Genomic DNA, 25,895 nt, shown 5'->3' on the forward strand with positions numbered 1-25,895 from the left:
AGGGACCCCAGACATTGTCCTTTCTACAGCCTCTTCCATGTCTAAGAATTGTTATCTTTAATGAGTTGAGTTTGAGGTGAGAGTGGGATGCCCAAATAGAAACATGAAAAAGCAGAGGAAATGATGAGACTTTCTATAGCACAGCTTTCCTGGGCTCGGGAGTGTAGTCTATGGACAAGAAAGCAAATGTGCTCTGTGTAAAGGGGAACCTAAACACGCAGCCATGACCCATGGACCAAGTGCACTAACGCCCCAGTGGGGCCAGGCCCTGGCATCCGCGCTGGTCCACAGGCCTGGGTGGGCAGCTGACTCCCACGCCCAGAGGCTCTCATTACCAGGGGAGCTGGGAGGCAGCACGATGTCAGGTAGAGCTCAGATCTCAGAAGCAGGATGCTGCCAAGGCTTCAGTCAACCCTTCCTTTTCACTTGTTATCAGTGAAAAGGAGAGAAGCTGGGGCAGAGAACCTGGTGGAGACACCAGTCAGAACACATGGCTCTGGGGCTTCTAGGTGTTCCCAAGGTGATTCCACTTGCCTGGGCTGTGCAAAGGATCACACTCAGGGCCAGTCATGGGCAGGGATGGACGGGCTAATAATACCTTCTGGGGACTGGAAGTTTCTTCTTTAATGTTGTTTTTAATCTGGGGAGTCATCATCAGTAATTCATTACCTATTTATAAGAAACACTTGGATAACACCCTGCATACTGCGTTAAGCTAATTACTTGGACTAACACCAGGTGGCATTATTTCCTAAGGGTGAACCAGCCTCTGGCACTCCTGGCCTGGGCTCAGACTCCGGGCTGTGGAGCAGACACAGGTGTGGAAGGAAGGCCTCGGCTTCTGGCCCACAGCCAGATCTACTCACCGCAATTCACCAATAGTGTCCATGGTTGCTGCAGAAGGGGAAGGCCAAGTTCTGGGCATAGAAGGACAGCACCATTAATCCATCTTAGTGATCAGGGTTTGAGTTAATTATACCTTTTTATTTTCTGCGTTTCTAATGCTTTGACATCTGGGGGCCTTGCTGCCCCAGGAGAGAATGCCCCCCTCAGGGCTAGCTAATTCCTAGACATGGTAAAGACTCATAAGCGATGCTCTTCATAGGCAAACCAACCAATCCAGAGCCCATACCCCATCCTTCTCCTCTACCCAACTCTCACACTCTGGACCACTATCCATCTGCCCTAATCACCCCAGGGTCAGGTATGGGACAAGCAGAGACAGGCCCTACACCCCAGAACCTGCTGAAATTATTTAAACCAGAAATGCTTAAGCTTGCTTACCCTGCCTCACTTGTTCCCTCTCACAGGAAAATAAAGGCTCTGGCCCATGTTTTCCTTCCACTCTCCCTGCCTCCTCACTGACCCTGGTGCTTCTCTGTGCGGCCCTGCCTGGTGCAGTGTACCCCCTCCTCTTGGAATTGTCCTCTCAAAGGCAATTGTCTCCTGATCTGTTGGCCTTATCATACCTGAATAATAATAAAACCTACATTTTGAAACAGGGTTTCTATTGAAGCTGCTCATTTGTGAACCATATAAATGATTAGGCAGAGAGAAGGAATTAATATTTATTCTGTTTTTTATTATGTGACAGGCATTGTAATAGTCATTTTTAATCTATTATATAATAGTATTTTCCTGGTAACACTGTAGTGTAGATTTTTTTTTTTACAAAAACTCAAATAGTTTAAGTGCCATTTCCAAGGTCACAGAAGCTAAACCCAGGCTTTCTGGTTTCCAGCCAGACTTTCCCATGGCACTGGTTGTAGATAATTAAGACAGATTTCTTCTTGCTGTTACTTTATTCCCTCTTCCCTTCTCTGTTTAATGATCCCTGCTTACCCCATCCTCTACCACTTTTCTTTCCTTCTACTTTTCCATTTATTTATTTATTTATTTATTAGCAACTGTTTATTTTCCATCGGCCTATTCCTTCAGACCAGTCTGCGACCTCAGGTCGAGTAGCAGTGAACATGGGAGCTGGAGCAGTCCATTCACTCTGAAATCCCTTCTTGGTCACAGCCTTTTCAGCTGAGGCCTGCTCTTCCTTTTCAATCTCTTCAGGATCCCTGTAGAAGCAGAGATCAGGCATGATCTCTGACGGGTGTTCACGGGAGGTGGTGCCACGCATGTGCAGAACTTCCCAGGCCAGCACCCAGCACATCAGACCCACTGGGTGGGCTCTCTTATTGCTACACAGGATGGCAATGTCCACATAGCACAGAGGAGAGTCTGTGTTACAGGGAGCGATGGTAGGTTAACGTAAGACTCCTCTGTGAGAGGCTGGTGTCGGCCCTGGGATCAGTAACCACCGGAAGTCTTGGCTCCCCAAAGGCTGCCTGGATCTGGTTAGTGAAGGTTCCAGGAATGGAGCACCCACTATAGGAGTGGCTCCGATGGCAGCAGCAAGCTTCGGCACAACTCGCTGGCCAGAGGATATGACACTGACATCAGCCGGGTTTTCAATGGCAACAGTCGTGCAAGCTGCCGACAGGACCTTCTCCCAAGTTCTCTCCAGGTTTATGATACAGATGCCGTGTAGATTCCTTTTGTAGGTGTGCTGTTCCATTTGGAAGTCGAGGTTGGTGACACCTAAGTGGGTTCCTGCTGCAAGGAATTTGAGGACATCCTCCTCCTTTATTTGCAGGACATCAAGGGCTTCAGATATTGTGAAAGTTTCCCTTTAAGTTGTTATGGGAACGCGGAACAGCACCATATGGACCCCTGTCTGGGTAGTTCAGAAAGGCCCTACCTTTCCCCTTAAACAAAACAATGTCTTGGCAATGTTATTTGTGTGTGTGTTTCTTAACTAGGTGAAAATCTGAAAGACAAATCATAAATTCCAGGATATAATAAAATTTCTTCTTTTAACTACAAAAACTTTCAGTTCTGAACTTATAATTATTTTTACGTTTTAAGTGCAATAATCCAATTTCAAATATGTACTTTGTTTTAAATGCTTTTGTAAAACGCCAGGGCCAAGATAGAGGAAAAGCTCTGGATTTATCCTCCCATGTGAAATAACTATAAATTCAGACAAAATATATGAAACAACAGCATTCAAGAAATTGGATCAGGTAACAGAAGACAGTGATCCCTGAGATGCAGGACACCAACTAGGTCATCCCCATGGTGGCCCTAACTTTCTGCCTAAAGAGTTTTTAGGCTGTGGTATAAGGAGGGGGAACCAAGCAGAGCCTAGTGGGCCCCCTGCACTGAACAGGTAGAGCTAATAGGGTTTAAGGAGGCAAAGGAACAGTGATGAGAAAGCTGCAGGTAAGGAGAACTCTAGAAAAACACAGAGGCTCCCCTCAAGTACTCAGTTGAGTGCTGTTCAGTGTATGTGTGTGAGGAAAGAACACCCTGAAAGGATAAAAGGGGGCAATACCTAGAGTCACACAGTAAATAGTATCTGTTATGACCAGCCAGGCTGGCAAACCTCCCAATCCATGAAGCACTGGGTAGTGTAATCAGACTGGTCTTGCCTCAGTAGTGGGGCCAAAACACCCTAGATTAAATGCTGCTCTTGTTGGGCCAAATGAAGCTTCAAAGCAAAACCTGAAAGCATCAAACTGTTTCCAAGTACTTTATGTTCCAAACAAAGGTCAAGAACATTTATGAAATACACAAATATGCAGCATTCAGCAAAGTACAGTAACAGGGATCCTATAAAAATTACCAAACATATAAGGAAGTAGAAGAATGTGGCTTAAAAGGAGGAGGAAAAATCTATCAATTGAAACACCAGAATTGACACAGATGATAGAATGAGTAAAACAAACAAACAAAAACCCCTTTAAAATGGTAATTCAGAAAGCTAGGCGTGGTACAGCCACTGTGGAGAACAGTATGGAGGTTCCTTAAAAAAAAACAAAAATAGAGCTACCATATGATGCAGCAATCCCACTCCTGTGCATATATCCAGAGAAAACCATATTTTGAAAAGATATATGTACCCCAGTGTTCATTGCAGCACTATTTACAATAGCCAGGACATGGAAGCAACCTAAATGTCCATCGATGGAAGAATGGATAAAGAAGATGTATACGTATACATGGAATATTACTCAGCCATAAAAAAGAATGAAATAATGCCATTTTTAGTGACATGGATGGACCTAGAGATTATCATACTGAGTGAAGTAAGTCAGACAAAGACAAATACCATATGACATTGTTTATATGTGGAATTTAAAAAAATGGTACAAATGAACCTATTTATAAAACAGAAATGGAGTCACAGATGAAGAAAAAAACGTACTGTTACCAAGGGGGGAAGGGGGGGAGGGATAAAGTGGGAGATTAGGATTGACATATACACATTACTATATATAAAATAGATAACTAATAAGGACCTACTGTATAGCCCAGGGACGTCTTCTCAATACTCTATAATGGCCTATATGGGAATAGAATCTAAAAGCGAGTGAATGTTTGTATAACTGATTCACTTTGCTCTACAGCAGAAACTAACACAGTTTTGTAAATCAACTAATACTCCAATAAAAATTAATTTTAAACAAAGCTGGGGGAAAATTAAACATGATAACCAGAGAAATGGAAGATGAAGTCCAAGTTGAGCTTCTAGAGATGAAAACTATAATGTCTGAAATAAAAAATATACCAGGTAAGATTAGCAAAAGATTAGACATAGTAGGAACAAAGATCAGTGAATTTGAAAATATAGCAAAAGAAACTATCCAAGTTTGTTAACCTCTTCTTATGCAATGTGTAATCCGTTGTTAATCCCATCCAGTGTACTTCTTCATTTTGTACTTTTCATCCTAAAAGTTTGATTTGTGTCTCTTTTATATTGTCCATGTTTCTACTTAAATTTGAAATGAAATAACTATTTTAATGTCCTTGTCAGCTAAATTTAACATCTGTATCAATTCTTTGTCATTTTCAAATGGCTGATTGATTTCTTCCCCGTCACTATGGTCATATTTTTATGCTTCTTTGGATGTCTAATAATTTTTTATTGGATACTAGACATTGTGAATTTTTTTGGTGATGGTTAGATAGTTTTGTATCCCTATAAATATTCCTGAGCTTTGCTCTGGGATGCAGCTAAGTTATTTGGAAGTCGTTTGATCCTTTTAGGTCCTCCTTTTAAGACCTGTTATGTGGGACCAGAGTCATGTTTACTCTAGGGCTAATTGCTTCCCAATACTGAGGAAGACATTTCTGAGTACTCTACCCAACACCCCATGGATTATGAGGTGGGAACAGGCACTATTCCTAGTTAGTGTGAGCACCAGGTACTTGTCCCTCTAATCCTTTTGAGTGGTTCTTTCCTCAGTCTCAATACACTCCTCACATTAATACACTCATCAGTATTCTGTAGAAGTCATTAAAGGGACTCTCTGAGAATCTCTGAGGTTCTCTCTCTGTGCAGCTCTCTCCTCTCTGGTATTCTCTACTGGAAACTCTAGCTACCTTAGTTTCTCTGGACATTCAGAGAAATGTCTCCTTATCTCATGCAGTCTTCTGGGCTTTTCCAGGTTTGCCTTTCCTAACCACAGTAGGATTTCTCCCAAGAGAGTAAGCCTGGGCAATCATAGGTCTCACTTTGTTTGTTCCCCATCTATCAGGGATCACTGTCCTCTGTTGCCTAATGTGAAATGTCTCAAAACCACTGTTTTGTGAATATTGTCCAGTTTAAAAGTGTTAGGCAGCAGGGTAAATCTGGTCACTGTTACTCCATCTTAGTTAAAAGTAGAACCCCTGGATGATTTACATGCAATTTAATTATTGACTTGGTTGGCTTTATATCTACTATGTTGCTCAGGGTTTTCTGTTTGTTTGATTTGTTCTTTTCCATTATTTTCCTTTTCTTGCTCTCATTTGTATTAATTATTTATTCGTGATTTCATTTTATACATTATTAATTCATTCGTTACTTTTTTAAAAGGCTTTTTTTAGAGCAGTTTTAGGTTCACAGGAGAATAAAGAGGAAGGTACAGAGATGTCCCATGTACTCCATGTATGTACACCATACATGCACAGCTTTCCCTGTTATCAACATCCCCCACCAGAGTGGTCCATTTGTTACAGTTGATGAATCTACAATGACACATCATAATTACCCGAAGTCCATAGTTTACCTTAGGGTTCACTCGGTGTAAATTTCATGGGTTTGGACAAGTGTATAATGACATGTATCTATTGTTATAATATCATAGAGTATTTTCACTGCCTTAACAATGCTTGGTGCACTGCGTATTCATCCTTCCCCCTCCCCAACCTTGACATCCACTGATCATTTTTCTGTCTATATTTTTGCCTTTTCCAGAATGTTCTATAGTTGGAGTCATACAGATATAACCTTTTCAGATTGGCCTATTTCACTTAGTAATATGCATTTAAGGTTCCTACAGGTCTTTTCATGCTTGATAGCTCATTTCTTATTAGTGTGGAATAATTTTCCATTGTTTGGATGTACCACAGTTTATTTATCCATTCACCTACTGGAGAACATCTTGGTTGCTTCCAAGTTTTGGCAATTATGAATAACGCTGCTATAAACATCTGTGTTCAGGTTTTCGTGTGGATATAAGTTTTTAACTCCTTTGGGTAAATATCTAGGAGCACAATTACTGGATCATATGGTAAGAGTATGTTTAGTTTTGTAAGGAACCACCAAACTGTCTTCCAAAGTGGCTGTACCATTTTCCATTCCCATGAGCAATGTAGGAGAGTTCCTGTTGCTCCACAACCTCACCAGCATTTGGTGGTGTCAGTGTTCTGGATTTTGGCCATTCTTATAGGTGCATGGTGGTATCTCGTTTCAATTTGCATTTCCTTGATGATATATGAGGTAGAGGATCTTCTTATACACTATTTGCCATCTGTATGGCAGTGCTGAAATGTCTTTTAAGGTCTTTGGCCAATTTTCTAACCGGGTTTTTGTTTTCTTATTGTTGACTTTTACTAGTTCTTTGTATATATATATATATATATATATATATATATATATATATATATATTTTTTTTTTTTTTTTTTTTTGCAGTACGCGGGCCTCTCACTGTTGTGGCCTCTCCCGCTGCGGAGCACAGTCTCCGGACGCGCAGGCTCAGCGGCCATGGCTCACGGGCTTAGCCGCTCCGCGGCATGTGGGATCTTCCCGGACCGGGGCACGAACCCGTGTCCCCTGCATCGGCAGGCGGACTCCCAACCACTGCACCACCAGGGAAGCCCTTGTTAAGCTTTTAGTTTACTTTTTACTTGTTTGTTTAGCAGCCTCATCTTTCTCCCAGGCTCTGCCAAAAGAGAGACACTGTGTGTGTCCCACCTTGCCTTTGAGGGTCTTGTTCCTCCTTGGAATCTGGTTAACTTAGTTGCCTTGTGAACTCAGATCACTCATGGGCTCTATAAAAGTTATAATTTTATAGTTTATCTAGCTTTTACTCATTGTTAGGACGGGAATAACATTCTTTCCAGCTCTCTTCATCCTGAGAGAAAGCCTCATTCTCTTAGCATCGAATTCACTCTTTTTAAAAAAAGTTTTGTTTAATCTTTTTAAATTATTATATTATTATTTTTTGGCTGTGTTGGGTCTTCCTTGCTGCACGTGGGATTTCTCTAGCTGCAGCGAGCGAGGGCTACTCTTCATTGTGGTGCGTGGGCTTCTCAGTGCGGTGGCTTCTCTTGTTGCAGAGCACAGGCTCTAGGCACGTGGGCTTCAGTAGTTGTGGCTCACGGGCTCTAGAGCGCAGGCTCAGTAGTTGTGGCGCACGGGCTTAGTTGCTCCATGGCATGTGGGATCTTCCCGGACCAGGGATTGAACCTGTGTCCCCTGCACTGGCAGGCGGATTCTTAACCACTGCACCACCAAGGAAGTCCCTGAATTCACTCTTTTTCTTAATGGCCAGAAGAGGTGAGTCTCCCATTTCACACAAAGGAAACTGAGATCTTGGAGAGGTTATCCTCCTCGACTAGTAGGTGATGATGCTGGGACTCCTCAGCTACCAAAAATCTGTGAGGTCTTCATTGGGATGGAGGGGCAGGATGAGACAGCAGAAAGCTTGGGCACCCTGGGAGGTGAGAGAGCATGAGGAATAGTCGCTGCCCAAGGGGTGAGGGTCCAAATATTCACGCTTCGGTCGGAGGCAAGAATCGAGCTATCAACCCAAACCAAAAAGCCTGGCTGGGTGGCTTTCTGAAACATCACTGGCTAAGAATTGACCCACCCAGTGTAGGGGAAGAGGATTGTGGAGGACGGTGCTGATGCATCCACCACAACTCTGCTTTACACTCAGGATCCAGGACGATGCCTCACACCCCCCCTCCACCGCCTGCCCCCCTGACCTTCACAGCCGTGCTCTCCGCCACTCCCAGCCTACTCCATGCCCCTCCACGATGCAGACACACTAGCCTCCTTGCTGTTTTTCAAACACACTCCTCCCTTTCCTGACATTATTGACTTCTTGAAGGTGTTGCCTGAACCTCTAATGCCCTGTCTGACTCTCACAAAATGCCCTCAGGTCTGCCTTCCAAAGCTGAAGATAGGGGGAAACAACTCTGTGTGTATATGTGTGTGTGTGTGTCCCTCCAAGAGAGTGATGAGGGCAACAGTGTGCATTGTGTATGTGAAATGAAAGTAAGGCTCTGGGTGTGACTGGCAGGAGGAGGGCACCCCAGCAAAGGTGAGGGATGGCTCAGAGGGCACTCAGAGGGGAGCAGAGGCAGGCAAAAATGGGCTTGCTCATTTTATCACAATTCTAGAGCAGCCCTGGAGAGATGCGTCTCATCCATCAGTGCTAATGTTTTGGTGACGTAAGTGCCTAGCTACAAATGAGACAGAGTTAGTGCAGCAGGGTAACGATGACAGCTCTTGCTGGGGATGCTCTTCCAAGCCCGCTGCATGAAAAGGGACCCAGTGAGGTTGCCCCTGCTGCAGACAGAGGCGCAGACAGGGTAGGCACACTTAGGTGAATGGCTTGAGGGGTCGCGGAAGGTCTAATGCTAGAGTGGATGAAATCCCACGATTAGGGATTCAATACTTCACCATGTCCTCCATACCATGTCTTTTAAAATGCAAATCTAAGAAGGGTGATATGTTTGATTCCTTTGGTTTGGTTTTATGTGAACAGCATGGGCTTTGAATCCATTAGAACTGAGTTTAAATCCTCACCCTACCAATGACCAGCGATGAGCGCTGCGAACCTTTTGTTTTTAGTCTTTAAGCCTTCTGAGCATTCATTCCCTCGTCTGTAAAATGAGGACAATGATACCCACTTACAGGTATGTGAGGATGAAGTGAGATGGTGAACATAAAATGCCTCACACAGCATATCCCACAAGAATCACCCATTCACCCATTCGTTCACCAAATATTTACTGAGCACCTACTAAGTGCCAGGCACCCCTCTACATGCCGGGCATTCAACAGTGAACAGGGCAAATTCCCCACCATCATGGAGCTCGTATTGTAGGACAAGGTGATAAAAAAGTAAATAAACAGGTAAATATAAAGTATGTCAGATAGTAAGTGCTCCAGGGAACAACAGAGCAAGGGGGTAGGGAGTATGGGGAAGGGGCATCATTCCAGTTTTATATGGGGTGCTCAAATGCCTCTTCCTTGAAGTGATATTTGAGCAGGGCCTGAAGGAAGTGAGGATGTGAGCGCCAAAGATATTGGGGAGACAGTTGGTAGAGGAGAAAAGAGTGAACAAAGGTCTGGAGCCGGTGGCAGGCTGGGCAAGTGTGAGGGATGAGGGAGGGCAAGGAGGCCAGGGTGGCCTGAGCAGAGTGTGGACAGGAGCCATGGGAGAGGAAGAGGGGCCGAGGGTGTTATATGTCCTGTAGGACTTGTGGGCCCATGAGAACCACAGCTTCTACCCTGAGATGGAGCCGTGGGAGGGTCATAAGAGAGGGGTGGCCCATGTTCACCCGGGGTGCTGTGTGGAGTGTAGATTGCAGGAAGGGGAAAGGTGTAGACACTGGGAGACCGTTCAGGGAGCCATGGTGATGTAAGGAAATGTTGTCTAGGTCCAACTGTGTGGCTGGTGAGAAGAGATCAGATCCTGGATAGAAAGTGGAGGCCACAGGATGTGCTGGTGAATGGAATGTGGTATAAGAGGGACAGCAAGGGGGACTACAAGGTGTTTGACTTGAGCGACTGGAAGGACAGACGTGCCAGTTACTGAAATGAGGAAATTGAAGGTGCTGGGCTACAAGTTGGTTTTGGACGTGTTTGTTGGACACCCAAGAGGAGCTGTCAGCAGACAGATGGATGCCTGAGTCTGGCATGCAGAGAAGAGGTTAAGGCTGGAGGGAGCAGTGGACAGAGGGAGGTAGGGCAGTGTCTCGGGACCATCCCTTCTTTCTCTCCATGTAGGTATGTCTGTAGGGGGGCATAAAGAAGGCACTGGAAGGAGGGCAGGGCTCTGACAGTTCACATCTAGGCCCCACCCCTTCCTAGTATGTGTTTTTTCAGATGACTGTCTGCTTTGAGCTCATCTGTTTGTCCGTGGAGGAGGAGTTGGACCAGATCATCTTAAGGTCTGACACATCATGGCTCTGTGCGTGTCTCGTGGAGATTCAGATTAGAAGAGGTAACGCAGAAAACCATCCATAACCTGTGTGGGTCCATCTATCAGTTATCTACCTGGGAGGCAGAGGAAAGATCCTGAGGGTTAGAACCCACAGAGGCAGGTGCTAAGGGCGGGGGTGAGAGCCCATCTGGGAGGATGTGGGTGCTACTCTTCAGAGTAGAAGGGGCAAAAGATGGGTTTTGCATTGCTGCCCAGAGCAAGAAAGAGTGGACTGCCCACCCCTGCTCTTCAGGAGCCTGGCCATCCCAGCTGCTGAGTGGCCTGTTCACCTTGCAGCTCAAACCTGAAAGCTCCATGTTCCTAAGAGAATTGACTGCCTTTCCTAAAGGAGGCTGTTTCCCTGCCTGAAAGCACTGATCACACTGCAGCTGCACAATTCGGTACAGGCTTCCAGTTCTACAACTAACTGAAGGAAACAGTTCTTCGGCCTGAAACCCGCCAGTCTGAGATGGGTGGCCCCTCAGAGAGTGTCCTAATGAGGCAGAAACTTCACTTGCTAAGAGAGAAATTAAACCGTGTCGTTAGTATTTCAAGTTATCAAAAGGGGGGCACTTATGGAATAAATTATCATGCAATAAAAAACAAAAGCAGGGCTTCCCTGGTGGCACAGTGGTTGAGAGTCCGCCTGCCGATGCAGGGGACGCGGGTTCGTGCCCCGGTCCGGGAAGATCCCACATGCCGCGGAGCGGCTGAGCCTGCGCGTCCGGAGCCTGTGCTCCGCAACGGGAGAGGCCACAACAGTGAGAGGCCCCCGTACCGCAAAAAACAAAAAAACAAAAGCAGTCAAGTCAAATTAAGCAAGAATATAAGTTAAGCCATGAGTACAGAGCATGCTGGGATTTAAGTAAAAATGGTTGAGAATTACACCCAAAAAGTGGTTCCTTGCCAGGGTCATGCTGGTCAGAGGTGAGGCCCACGGTCAGAGGGTCGACAGAGTCCTAGGTCCACGCCATTCACAGCGGGGAATCGGATGCCACCTCCATTGGTCCAAGGAAGGCAGAGACAAGGACGATCGAAGGCGCTCAAACTCTGGTGTGTGGAAGAATCACTTTTCAAACTGAAGGAGTGCTATGTCCATCCCCAGAGATTCAGTATGTGTGGGATGTGGCCTGGGATTCTGCATCTTAGCAAACACCTCAAATGAGTCTACTTCAAGTGGTCCTGTGCCACCCTTGAAGAAGCACTGGTATAGGAGGGGAAGGTCCCACCCAAGGAGGCTGGGGACTAGGGGAGGGTTTCGGTGTTTTAGTAGTGAGTTTTGCTGGCAGTGGAGATGGAAGCCTGGCCCTGGACATACCAGCAAGGCAGCAGTAGGATCAATTGCTAATTGAACCTGTTTGGGCTCATCCCTGGTGGCCAAGTATTGGGTCCATGTAGACAAGACCTACTCTTAGCCCCCAGATGACAGGCAGGGGAGTGGAGAAACTAGGAAGGCCGGTGGAAGATGTCTGTGACTCCACCTGGGATGAATAGGGAAGGGAGAAGAGGACCATTGGCAAACTGTATGATATGCCAACAAAATTTATGAGGGGCGTGTATATCTATTTGTGTTTCAACCATGGCTGACTTTGATAGGAAAGGACTTTGTTCCCCAAAGATTCATAAACAGGAGAGTTACCACTGGTACTCCCTGGCTAAGTATAGGAGGACTTGTTTGTAAACAAAGAGTTAAATTTTACAGAGAAGAAAGCCCGTCACAGAAGCTTCCTTGTTGATCTAAAATGGGAGAATGCATTCTCAAGGGGTGGGCTTGCATGGCATTTCCCTGCCTTCTGGTGTGGAGGAGAGGGTAGGCTCTCCCATGAGGATGTATAAACTCACCAGCCTGTGGTTATGGATGAGGTCCCATTAGCTGGAGTGACCACACCATGTAGGCTCATCACCTCCACGTGTGCCAACAGAGTACTCTAGAAAAAGTACTAAAGTACTAGAGTACCTAGGCGATGAGACAGGTAAGCAAGTAATAGAGAAAGAGGGTGCAGACGCATCTCAAACCAGGCAGTAAAATTAGTCAACTTTTAAACCTGCAGCTGGAATAGAATCATTCAGCTGAGATCGTAATTTTGTTTCCTGAGGTAGCAATTTATAACCCTAGACAGGTATAAAATAACTATAGAGATAATGAAACACTGGATGCAGAATTCTTTCCAGTGGGTTATATTGTATGGGATTTGTAACAAGTCTTGAAATCATTCTACTGCTTTATATATGCTCTGTCTGCTTTTCTGTTTTTATGATGTTGGAAATGGGTAAGAGAATCTGACACACCACATTTGCAAGACTGATTTATTAATTTGCAGTTCTCATAATTGCTGAGAATAATTTTTCTCTTGTTAAGTCTGCCACGACAGGAGTTTCAATTACCTGGAAGAATCCAATATATTGAATTTGTGATTGTACTTTCAAATGTCTGAGGAAGTGTGATTAATTAAAAAATAAATGAAGTAAATGTTTAAGAAGGATTTAATCTGTTAACCTTAAGTTAATTGGCATTAATCAAAGAGCCAGTAGAAACAATTTTTATACTTCTTTTTCATTGCTGGATTTGTACAGACGAAACTGATTTGTAGGCTGAGCTCGAAGGTTTAAGATAAACTAGGCTTTAAGAATTAAAACTTTGATATATTGCATATTAGATTTTGAAAAAAAAAACACAATGAACTGTAATTAGTGTTTTCAAGGTACAGAAGTCTCCTTTCTCCATATGATAAAAAGAAAAGAAAAAAATTATAGCCACATTCTCATCAGCTCCCTGCAGGATTGCTCCAGGTCTTGCCCCAAGTTGGTTGTTATTCCTCTTATTAATTTCTGCCAACCTTACGAGTCAAAAATGATATTTCATTATTGCTTTAATTTACATTTCTATGACTACAGAGAGGCTGAACATCTTTTCATCTTGAATTGGACATTTATGGTGGTGTCAGAATTTCTGCTGAAGCCTGAAAGCTAAAAACAGTACGTGATACCGTGTGTGGGAATGTAAACTGGTACAGTCACTGTGGAAAACAGCATGGAGGGTCTTCAAAAAATTAAAAATAGAAGTACCATATGATCCAGCAATTCCACTTTGGGAAATGTATTCAAAGAAAATGAAAACACTAACTGGAAATGATATATGTGTCCCCAAGTTCATTGCATCATTACTTACAATATCCAAGTTATGGAAACAACCTAAGTGTCCATCAGTGGATGAATGGATATATAAAATATATATTATATAAATTAATATATATGTATATTAATATGTATTATATTATTTAGCCATAAAAAAGAACGAAATATTGCCATTTGCGACACCATGGGTGGAACTTGAAGGCATTATGCTAAGTGAAATAAGTCAGACAAAGACAAATACTACATGATCTCACTTATATGTGGAATCCCCTTCCCCAACCCCCCCAAAAAACCCCAAAGCTCATAAATACAGAGAACAGATCGGTGGGCTGGGCAAAAAAAGTGAAGAAAGTCAAAAGGTACAAACTTCCAGTTATAAAGTAGATAAGTGATGGGGAGGTAATGTACAGCATGGCTACTGTAGTTAATAATACTGTATTGCATATTGACAGTTGCTAAGAGTAAATCTTAAAAGTTCTCATCACAAGAAAAACATTCTCTAACTGTGTATGGCAAAGTCCTAGGACCCACCACTGTGCTCACTCGCTAACTGGATGCTGCCCCAGAAGGACACAGCTCATTCCAAAGCCAAGGCCAATCCTGTGGGCACTGCAGCGGGAGGCTGCCCTCCTTTCAACTAAATGGCAAATTCTTTCTTGAGGGGAGATCCAAACAGCACGCCTCCATGGTTGCCATGTCAACCAGTGGGATTAAATTACATTTAACTAGTGATGAAATACCCCCTCCTTCTATCCCTAGGGCAGGCAATGCTGTATTCTACAGGGCTCCACAGAGGGCCTCCAGCAAGACTGAGCCCTAGTTGCCTACAGCAGTAACCAGCTTGATGGCGTTCCCTCACATCTGTTCCCCGCGATCACTTCTCAGGTGATCTGCGTACAAGCCCTGGTCTCAAACTCTGCTGTGGTGGGAACCCAGGCTGAGAGGCTGGCTTACTGCGTCTCTTAGTTCAACAGTGCCCTCTTCTGTTGGTACAATGGAGTTCAGGTTCTTTGATGAATGGTGGTGTGTGTGCCATCATTAGTGGCATGCTTCTGATTCTGTGATACTCTCTGTTTCTAAGGACACTTAAATTCAAATGTTTCTTCCTCCCTTCCTTTCACTATCAAGCCTCTAAGGGATACCTCCTCCTTCCAAATTACCCCCCTCCCCTAAAGTGCTTAAGGCTCACATACTTTCTCTGCTATTGTCATGCTATTACTGTTCTCCTTTTCTATTTCATAAGGCGTTATCATTATTGCTGTACTATATAGTCAATATTACTTAGATTTACTCACATCTTTACTATTTTATTTTCTCATTATTCTTCCCCACATATCAGATATTTCTTCGGGAATAATTTTTCTTCCTTCTAAAGAATCTTCTGGATTTCTTTTTAGTGGTGGTCTTTGGTGGTCAACTCCTTCAGTTTTTGTTTGCCTCAAAATTAATTTAGTTAACCTTTGTATTTGAAAAATATTTTTTATTGTTGTAGAATCCTAGTTATTTTTTCTCTCAGCAAATTAAAGATATAATTCCACTATATTCTGTTGTTCATTATTGTCTTTGAGCAGACACTTATCTGTTTAATTGTCAATTTTAGAGCCAATTTCTCTTTTCTCTGCTTCAAAGATTTTTTTATCTGCTGTCCCGTAGTCTTTACATGGATTTACTTATTTATTTATTGGCCACGCCGCACAGCATGTGGGATCTTAGTTCCCCAACCAGGGGTCGAACCCGCACTCCCTGCAGTGGAGGCACTGAGTCTTAACCACTGGACCACCAGGGAAGTCCCTGGATTTATTTATAAAATTTATTTTATTTAATAAACATTTAGCCCTTTACTAGGCGTTAGACATTTCTAAGCTCCTTGAATATCAAGGATATCAAGGAATATCCTTTAAATCTCAAAACAACCTTATGAGGTAGGTGTTATTAAATGTCTTTTCATATGAGTAGACTGAGGCCCGGAGAGGTTAGGTAACTTCCCTAAGTTTACACAGCTAGTAAATGGTAGAGCCATGATTTCAACCAATGTAGTCTGAGGGGTCAGGAAGAAGACAGTCTAAAGGAGAATTCAGGTTTTCTAGTATGGTTTGGGAATATGGTGGTGCCTAAAAGAAGGAAAAAGTGTTGTGATGATTAATTTTTTTTTTTTTTTTTCGGTACGCGGGCCTCTCACTGTTGTGGCCTCTCCCGTTGCGGAGCACAGGCTCTGGATGCGCAGGGTCAGCGGCCATGGCTCACGGGCCCAGCCGCTCTGCGGCACATGGGATCTTCCCGGACCGGGGCACGAACCCGTGTCCCCTGCATCGGCAGGCGGACTCTCAATCACTGCGCCACCAGGGAAGCCCTGATGATTAATTTTATATATCAACTCTACTGGGTCATAGGGTGCTCAGCTATTTGGTCAAACATTACTCCGAAAACCAAAATCTGTATTAGTTCTCCAGAGAAACAGAAGCAACAGGAGATATTTATATCTATTTACTATTTATCCATCTATCTATCCCCGCCCCACACACACTCTTTTTTTTTTTTTAATTGTAAGGGATTAGCTCACGTGATTATGGAGGCTGAGAAGGCCCGGATCAGCAGTTGTCAAGCTGGAGCCCCAGGAGAGCTAATGGTGTAGCCCCTGTGTGAAGGCCGGCAGTCTTAAAACCCAGGAAGAGCTGCTGTTTCAGTTTGAGTCCGAAGGCAGGAAAACACTGATGTCCCAGTTTGAAGGCAGTGAGGCAGGAGGAAGTGCGGCGATGGGCACGTGCTTGTGGAATTCACCGGTCTTGCCGTGTTCACCAGCACCCTGAAGCAGATGGCTCGATTCGACAGTGGAATGGCCTCTCGAAGACTCAATTATCATGCCAGCTAGGTGGCGATATGTTGCAGGACTGGGGCATGGTTCTCCAGAAAGCTACATAGGCTCCGAATCAGCACCCAATATATGATGCCCTTCCTTGCATTGCCCAGATTCACAGGTCCAGGCATCAAGGGGTGGGAATGGGAGCGTCACCCCTCACGATGACTCCTAGTGACCCACTAGCAAAATTTTCGCTTCCTGTTCCCATGACCTTATGCTCTGCTGGCATAGAGGTCTTCGTTCCAGAGGGAGGAATGCTTGCCCCAGAAGACACAACAATGATTCCATTAAACTGAGAGTTAAGACTTCCGCTCAGTCACTTTGAGCTCCTCATGCCTCTGAATCAACAGGCAGAGAAGGGAGTTACTGTGCTGACTTATGTGACTGAGCCCGACTATCAAAGAGAGATTGGACTGCGACTCCACAAGGGCGGTAAAGAGGAATATGTCGGGACTATGGGAGATTCCTTAGGGTGTTTTAAAATATTACCATGCTCTGTGATTAAGATCAATGGAAAACGACAGCTACCCAATCCAGGCAGGACTATGAATGGCTCAGACCCTTCAGGAATGAAGGTTTGGGTCACCCTACCGTGAAGCAAAAGGAAGATGGGATGAGTGAATGAGTAGTGGAAGAAGAAATATATTATATATATTATAATTTGTATTATTATATATATCTATATATAAGATACATAATACATATATTAAGTATTTTTGTTTTCTTCCCTGTCTTATTCCTTTATCATGAATCATAACATGTATTGACTTTATATGATCATATTTAAGTATTGTTAATTTAACATCATAGTATTTAAGCTACAAGATATCAAGAAGAAGAGTAAATGTCACTCAAGGACTTTACTTCCTCTTTTGGGGGAGGAGCTAGTGCATTTTTCAGTTGTACATAGGACAGTTGTCTCATGTGAGGTGGAATTATGACCTTCTTATTGTCTTTATTTGGAAATTACATATGGTTTAAGATGACGTGATAGGTGCCAGGTTGACAAGGGTAGCCTTGTGATGCTTACTTAATTTTACGTGTCAACTTGACGGGGCCATGGGATGCCCAGATATTTGGCCAAATGTTATCCTGGTGTCTCTGTGAAGGTGTTTTTGAAGGAGCTTAACATTTAAACTGATAGATGGAGTAAAGCGGATTGCCCTCCATACCGTGGGTGGGCCTCTTTCAATCAGTTGAAGGCCTGAATAGCACAAAAAAAGACTGACCCTCCCCTGAATAAGAGGGGGTTGAAGATGAGGTACAGAGATTCAGAGATGACCACGGTGAATCTGTGTGTCTATTTCTAGTCATAGTTATGAAGCCACCCGTCAAAAACACAAGCCTGAAACTCAGGAGCTTCTGCTGAAGACACAGATTTAGGGGTGGTCAGCACAGTTCTTAGAACAATGTCAGTGTACGTAATTATCCACGCAAAGCAGGACACTTAGAAGATACAGTGTTTCACAAGAGTTGTTCTCAATGTGTGGGCCAGAGCCTCGCCTCACAAACGTCTGAGACGCTAGTTAGAGAAACACATTCCTAGGTTCCCTCCTGACTGAGTTAAAACCTCAGGTAGAGCCCAGGGATCCTCATTTTCAACAAGCATCCGGATGACTTTCCTGCACACCTAAGTCAGAGAACGCCTGCCCAGCGAGAAGGCAAACTGCCTTCCAGGAGAGCTGCATGCCCGACGGGTAGACAGGTGGCTCCTGCCTCACTAGATGGCGCCAAACCACGTGAAATCTCCAGTTTTGCGCTCAGTCGCTCAGCCGGAATATAAAAAGGACTTGTAAAAGGCTCCTCTGGATCCTTTAAAAGAAATCCTGTAAGAGGATTTCTGCCAACCCTTTCCCACAGTGAAGGAATGACAAAGACTAAAACACCTACACTGACACTGTCCGTCATCCCGAGCAAGCTCTGCCCCGAAGAGCCTAGAGTGATGGGTAGGGAGCAGGTAGAATCCTCTACTGACTGACTTCCTTGGGCCACACTTGTTCCATCACACAGGTCTAGGAGGTATTGGTGAGAGTCTCCTCAGACCCAGTGAGAGGCACAGCTGTGGAGAGCCAGGGGTCTGCCCCCTCCCACCCGGGTGTCCATGTGTCCCCAGCACAGGCCAAGCTTTACGTTTCATGGTCAGACACAAGGGCCTGGGTTGCCCCACAGAGCCAGGGGCATCCTGTATCCTTTTCCTCAGAAGCAATAGCTCCACATCTTGTGTCAGAGGAGGATTAGTGGAGGGAAGAGTAGACCCGGGGGACCACGGGGTATGCGAAGAGGGAAGACAAGAGTACCACAAGCTGAGAAGAGGGAGCAAACAGGAGAGCTCAGTCAGGAACCCCTGGGAGAGAGAAGATACACCTGAACAGGGTGACCGAGGAGGGTTTCATGAGAGAGCAGGGTACGAGAGAAGGGGCAGGATTACGGAAAACCAACGAGAGATGATGTTTCCAGCAATGCTAGCAACAGTGGGGAGAGAGCCATTACCATCCTTGGGCCAAGGGTCCAGTGCAAGGGCAGTGACTGGAATCTAGCGGGAGAACCAGGACTTGGAGTGCCAGGGCTGGGGAAATGCCCCTACCTTGCCTTCCTCGCGTCTCCTCTGCCTGCTTCCTCCCATCTCTCTTCCTTGGATCTCTGTGGGGGCCTCCCTTTGCCAAGCCCAGTGGGAAGCTAGAGGGCAGAGAGGAGAAGGCAGAACAGGGATCGTGGAAGAACAAGACGAGGCTATCAGCATAAGAGACCGGGACCAGGAAAGACGCCCTTTGGTGTTCAGCCCTTCGCAATTTCAACATGATGTTGGGAGCAGGTGCTGAATTTTGGGAGCCACGGGTGCCTGTGCTTGGCCCTAAAACTTACTCCACGGTAGACACTTGGGGCAGGTTTCTTAATGCCTAACGTGGAACAGCGGGAACGACCATGTGCATCTTCCATGTTTTGTGCAGGTTCAAAGAGATAACGTGTGCCTATCACACGAGCCTGGCTGGGGACAGCGTGGGGGAGATGGGGGTACCCAGGGCAAGGGTCTCTCCTCTTGCCATGTCCTCCCTGTATGCGTAGGAATCCAGAGGGTTGGCCAGAGACTTCTATTCCCATGGCTGTGCTTAGTGGCTTAGAACTGAATCAGACTAGCCCTCAGCTTGGCCATTAGGTCCCAGGACAAGTGCAAGGGCTCTCCTGCTGCATTCTCTGGACCAAGGACAGCGCAGGGACCGAGAGGCAGCAGGCCAGCTGCAGGCCTGGTCAGACTGGGCTGGGCCCATTCAGTGGCCCCCAACCCATCCTTTCAACACACAGTCCGGGGACCTGAATTCTACTTTTCTGAGCCGGGGAGCCTTGACGTCTCCACGATCATCTGCGTGGTTGTTCGTCAATCCTCTCCTTGCCCCAGTGCCCTCCCACTCCTCAGTCCTGCCCTTCTCATTCTCAGGGCCCCGGGGAACATCCACAACTCCAGGCGGGCCGGACGGTGCTCCTGGAGCCCAGGGCTGAGCTTGGAGATCTGCTCCGGCAATAAGGCGACGGCAATAAGGCGACCTCAGGGTCAAAGAAATGACCATTTACCATGACCGGAGTTTGGACTAGATTGGCTCCGAGGCTGGGTAGGGCTTTGAAGGGAGGACTGGGGTCCTTTGGTTCCCCGCACACCCAGATTGGGAGGAAGCTGTGTCCCCCGCAAGGCCCAGCACCAGCCTTGTTTCTACAGCCCGCCCACTTCCCGTAACGTGCACAGTCCGCTCCCTCTGACACACACCGCACGTCCCGCCACGTCCACCGCCAGCGGGAGAGGACCACACCGGACAGCAAGGACTGTGGAGGCAGGGCCGGGCGGGCCTGGGTCTCCCCTGCACAGTAAGCCTGAAATGTGACCCCCATATTGTCTCCAAACGTGGTCATTCGGTTGGTGCTTTTTTGTTAAAAAGCATCAAAGAATAATGTATAAATTGCCCTTTTTTTTTTTTTTTTTTTTGCGGTACGCGGGCCTCTCACTGCTGTGGCCTCTCCCGTTGCGGAGCACAGACTCCGGATGCGCAGGCTCAGCGGCCATGGCCCACGGGCCCAGCCGCTCCACGGCATGTGAGATCCTCCCAGACCGGGGCACGAACCCGTGTCCCCTGCATCGGCAGGCGGACTCTCAACCGCTGCACCACCAGGGAAGCCCTAAATTGCCCTTTTTATGACCCCATTTTGGCATTTATCCATTTCTTAAAAATAGAAGCTTCAAGAAATGGAAGTAGATGGGGTCTTTCTCAGGTTATGAAGGCCTTGCCCCAGAGGGTCACAGAGGATCTGAAACGGAGCAGGTACTTCATAGTACCGGTGAGTTCTAGCGCGCGTCTCCTCCCTCCCCTCTGAGGGAGCCCTGGTCCACCTATGAAGCAGAGGTGGGGAGGGCCCGTGCCTGGTGGCGGGAGGGGGCAGGTGAGGGGGGCGGGGGTGGGGGCGGGTGAGGGTGTGGGGGGAGGGCGGGGGTGGGAGGGGAGGGTGCTGCCCAGCCTTCCCTGCTTCCTCCCGGTGGGCAGCTGGCTCTTCCCCAACACAGGGTCTCGGCGGAGGTCCACTCAAGAGGCCGTGCCTCGCAGCCCAGCGTCTCCACTGCCAAAACACACACACACACACACACACACACGCGCACACACACACACACGCACACGGACACGCGTGCACACACACACAGACACACACACACACACACTATGCCCAGGGGATGCTGCAGAGAATTCTCTGGACACCAGTTCTGCAGACTGGGAGCAGAGTGGGCATCAGAGCCTCAGGAGTCTCAGAAACACACACCCGGCTAGCAAAAATCACTAACTCTGGACCCTGACCTCCAGAGGGAGAAGACTTGGCAGGCAGAAGGGCCACTGAGGACTACAGATGTGTCAAGGGAGCACAGTGAGGTCAGGCTGCTTATTAACTTGCTAATGGGACAGGCACTGGGATTCCTGGAGAGGGGAGTGGCGATGATAACAGTACAATAGCCAGCATTTACTTCTGGCCAGGAACCGGGCTAAAAGGTTTTACAGACATTACCAGCCACCCCACACTGTGGATATCACTTTTCCCACTCCAGAGATAAGGAAACAGGAGGGCTGACAGAGGTTAGGTAACTTGCTGGCTCACGCAGGAGTAAGGGGTGGAGGATTACAGACTAGATGTTTCATGTCTCCATTCCTGGAAGGGAAGGAGAGAGGGAGGGAGGGGAAGGAGAGTCTAGCAGCAGACCCCAAAGTAGGCCAAAGTGGCTAAGAGGTAGCATTACTGAGAGCCTAAGTCTGAGCTCCCTCCCCGATTTTAAAATCCAATCTCTCTTGAAATTTAAACCACACACTATTTCTTCTTAGCTGCAAGTCTTCTCTCCCTCCCTTCTTCCTTCCTGCTGCCTTCCTTCCTTCCCTCCTTTTTTGTTCATCTGCCATGTGATGCCATGTACTGTGCTCTGCTCTAGGCCTCTTGGATAATGAAAATGTGCAAGTGCTTTGAGAATCCTGGAGGGAGAGCTCTATCTAGAGGAGGAGCCGGGAAGCCTTCCCCAGAGGAGGAGGAATTTTAGTTCAGTCTAGAAGGATTGTTTGGCTTTGGTGTGGGAATCCTTCTGATAGAGAAGTAGAGGTAGGGACTGTAGGCGGAGGGAAGAGCATGTTAGAAAGCCGAACCCAAGAAACTCTCTCCACTAGACTCTACCTGCGGTATCCATAAACTAAAGGAAATTCCTCTCTTCTCCAGGTCCCCCAAATTGACAAAGGTTTCTGGCTTTCCAGGAAATGACCTTCTTTACCGTCTGTGAGAATGGGACCCTAGAACTCAGGAACCCAACTTATAATTCCAGTAGGGCTTTGTGGGCATCAGTTTGATGAGTAAAGTCAGGCCTTGCTCCTTAAAAGAGGCTGCTCATACCTAATTCAATGAGGATCATTCTCAAGTGTGACACTCCAGCTAAGGTCTTGGTCGCAAAATCCATTTGCCCAATTATATCCTGGTAAGAACTTGTGCAAGTGACTGCATCACCACGGAAAGTAAGAATTCAGAACTTCTGATTTGCAGTCCAGGGATAATCAGATATCATTTAAAAAATTAATTAGTTCATTTATTTATTTTTGGTTGCATTGGATCTTTGTTGCTGCGTGCGGGCTTTCTCTAGTTGCGGCGAGCGGGGGCTACTCTTCGTTGTGGTGCGCAGGCTTCTCACTGCGGTGGCTTCTCTTGTTGCAGAACAGGGGCTCTAGGTGCGGGGGCTTCAGTAGTCGTGGCACGCGGACTCAGTAGTTGTGGCTCATGGGCTCTAGAGCACAGGATCAGTAGTTGTGGTGCACGGGCTTAGTTGATCGGCAGCATGTGGGATCTTCCTGAACCAGGGCTTGAACCATGTCCCCTGCATTGGCAGGCGGATTGTCAACCACTGCGCCACCAGGGTAGTCTCCAGATACCATTTTTAAATGTTTTACTTCGGTTTACAAAAGTAGAGTTTACTAAATTGAGTTGGTTTATGGAAAGTTTAGGAAGAAAGTAAAATGACGTTCTTAAATACATGAAAATGATATCAACAGTATTCAAAATGAATAGTCACAAAAATGTTTTTCATTAGTTCATTCAGTCTTATGTCATTAATTCTTGTTCTGCTGGATCTTGGGTTAGTAGTCTGTTTTCATGAAGCTGAAGCTGTCTGTTTCTGAACTAAAAGCAGTCCTGGAAATCTTGCTGTTTTCTGAACGTTGTCTAAGCAGAGCCAGCACAGAATCCTGGACCTGAGAGATTACTCTTTGAAGCATCAATAGTTCGTAGGATGTGGTACAGTCCATCTCCACAAGGTGGGCTCTAAGACTGTCCTTTGCTGAAGACACAAACGCTGGCCTGTAGCTTATAGAAGAGACTTCAAGCAAGCAACTTGCTTGAAGACAATGAGACAAAAGCTGTCTGTAAATGATGATGGGAGACTGAATATACCAATGGACTAAGGCCAGACTATATATAAAAGTAGAACTCTGACCCACAACCTGCCGCAACCAGCCCACGAAGCCAACCCGTCCAAGAAGCCAAATGATAATTCCTGGAGCAATCAGCCCCAAATGGCCAACACTTGATTAAAAACTGACAGCTTCCTGAATTTTTGCCCTAGCTTCCAACTTAGAGCCAACCAGCAAAGCTAAATGTGCCCCCCTAACCAGTCACACAGGATGTGCCATTTCTAGTTGGCCACCTCCAGTTTCTCCAAGTCAACAGCCTCCAATCAGGGCATACTTGAAGCCTTCCCTTTTTTCCCACTACAGAGCTTTCCCCCTCCTTTGCCCGCCTTTGAGTTTCTGCCAAGATGCAAGCAATGGTGGCTGACTCCCTTGTTATAGTAAGCTCAGAAAAAATAGGCTTTGCTTATTTTCATTTGGGTGGTTTTTAAAAAAAACTTCCACAACACAGAAATAATAATGGCTATGGTTATTTTATAATTGACCATTTTCAAATGTGAAAGGTCTGATGAAGTTTCGTAACATGAAAAATACACTGGTTGAAGAAATTTGGTTGTCTCAATGGCACATAAAATAAAGATAGAAAAATCTTAAGGTTAACATATAATAGTCTGAAGGCATATTTTTTTCTTAGAATATTAAGTAAAAGGATTCAATAGATAACTAATAAGAACCTGCTGTATATAAAAAAAATATTCAGTAGGTGTAGAGTAGGGCCTAGATATTTGAATTTTTATAAAACTCCAAGAATAAGTCTGATGTGCATCCGGCTTGACATCCACTGGCCTAGAAGATGCTTTATGCAAATAAAAGAAGATTGTGGCCAATTAAACATTTTAATAAGATGCAAAATTATTATGGCTAACAAGATACTGTTGTTTTCTAATATCAGGCAAAGCACCTCCAGGACTCTGACAAGTGTGGGAAAATGCTGCAAAACGACTTCATCAGAGTTTTGATCAGTTATCCTAGAGGGAAAAAAACATTATAACAGCAAGGGTATTGACCATTACCCAGGGACTTCCCACAAAGCATACAATTCCTGGAATATTTATATTAATAACATTTTATCTATCCAAATTTAACCTAGGGTAGAATGAGTATCTTTTCTGATGTGACAACTCTTCCCATGTAACTCTTATAGTGAAAGCACATCAAATAAATCAAATTCGTTCTAATACCTCTCTTTTTATAAGGTAAAAGAACAAATTTTGTGATTTTCCAGGGAACTGGAAAGATAGTTTTAGATGTAAGAGAGATCCTAAAGTTTTATTCTTTCCTATATCTAGGATCTAATTTTGAGTAGGCGAACATTTTTTTAAAAAATGTTGTAAGAAGAAATTTGGACACTTGACTAAGATAGGGTCACGGGTGAAGAGAAACAGAACTTGGTTACCTACTCAATCAAAATGACAATCACACATTAAAGGATAAACATAGAAGATAACATGGGATGGAAAAGAACCTTAGTTCTTTTGTAAGAGAGGACTCTTTGTTTTGTTTTGTTTTTTCTTAAATAATAAAGGCCTTAATACAGTCAATATAAAGTTCTGAAAATTATGCTGTTAAGACCCAGAGTTTCCACTACACAGGAAGGTTATGAAGAAGGCAGAGAATAACCTTTCATGTTACAGTCAAATGCATTCGTTGGTAAACCAAGTAAGCCCATTGGCATTGAATGGACTTTGCTATAATTTTAACATATTTCATTACTTTTTATTCAGATGCAGGTATGTTAAACCAAGGAAAAGAAACTTAACTTTCCAAGCTTTTTTCTTCATTATGCTCTTTCACGTTCTGGAGCAAACTGGCACTTTAAGACAGCAGTTCTCTCTCAGGGGTCCATGAGGTTGAAATTATTTTAATAATAATGCTAAGATGTTATTTATGTTGACATGAAATGCATTTATCATTGCTATCTTTAAATGAGCCAATTAATCAATATTTGTAAAATTTCTGAATATCAATTTCTAATGTGGGAAATAGTGACAGTTCTATAACCCACATATATAAAAGCTCTTTGAGATCTGTGGTAGGCAGCCTCTAGACGATCACTGAGTCAGCCTCCTGGTATTCATAGCTTGTGCAATTGCTTCTCCTTAAGCGTAGGCTGGACTTACTGACTTGCTTCCAATGAATAAAATATGACAGAGTGATGAGATGTTACTTCTGATACCAAGGTTGCAAGAAGACCATGACTTCCTTCTTGGGTGCTTTCTCCTGCTCTCTGGCTCACCCTGAGGAAAGTCAGCTGCCACACTGTGATCTGCTCTCTAGAGAAGCCCATGTAGCAAGACACTGAGGAAGGCTTTTGCCCAACAGCCAGTGCGAAACTGAAGACCTCTGCCCACCAGCCCATGAGGAGCTGAGTCCTGACAACCACATGAGTGAACTTGGAA

General features: G+C 45.2%; 1 pseudogene; it reads right to left on the minus strand.

The window, feature by feature from the left end:
- Positions 1–1,900: 1,900 nt before the first annotated feature.
- Positions 1,901–25,895, minus strand: part of LOC101328883 (small ribosomal subunit protein uS2-like) — a 107,237-nt pseudogene continuing 83,242 nt past the window's right edge.

The sequence above is a fragment of the Tursiops truncatus genome, chromosome 1, assembly GCF_011762595.2.
Source record: "Tursiops truncatus isolate mTurTru1 chromosome 1, mTurTru1.mat.Y, whole genome shotgun sequence".
Lineage (NCBI taxonomy): Eukaryota > Metazoa > Chordata > Mammalia > Artiodactyla > Delphinidae > Tursiops > Tursiops truncatus.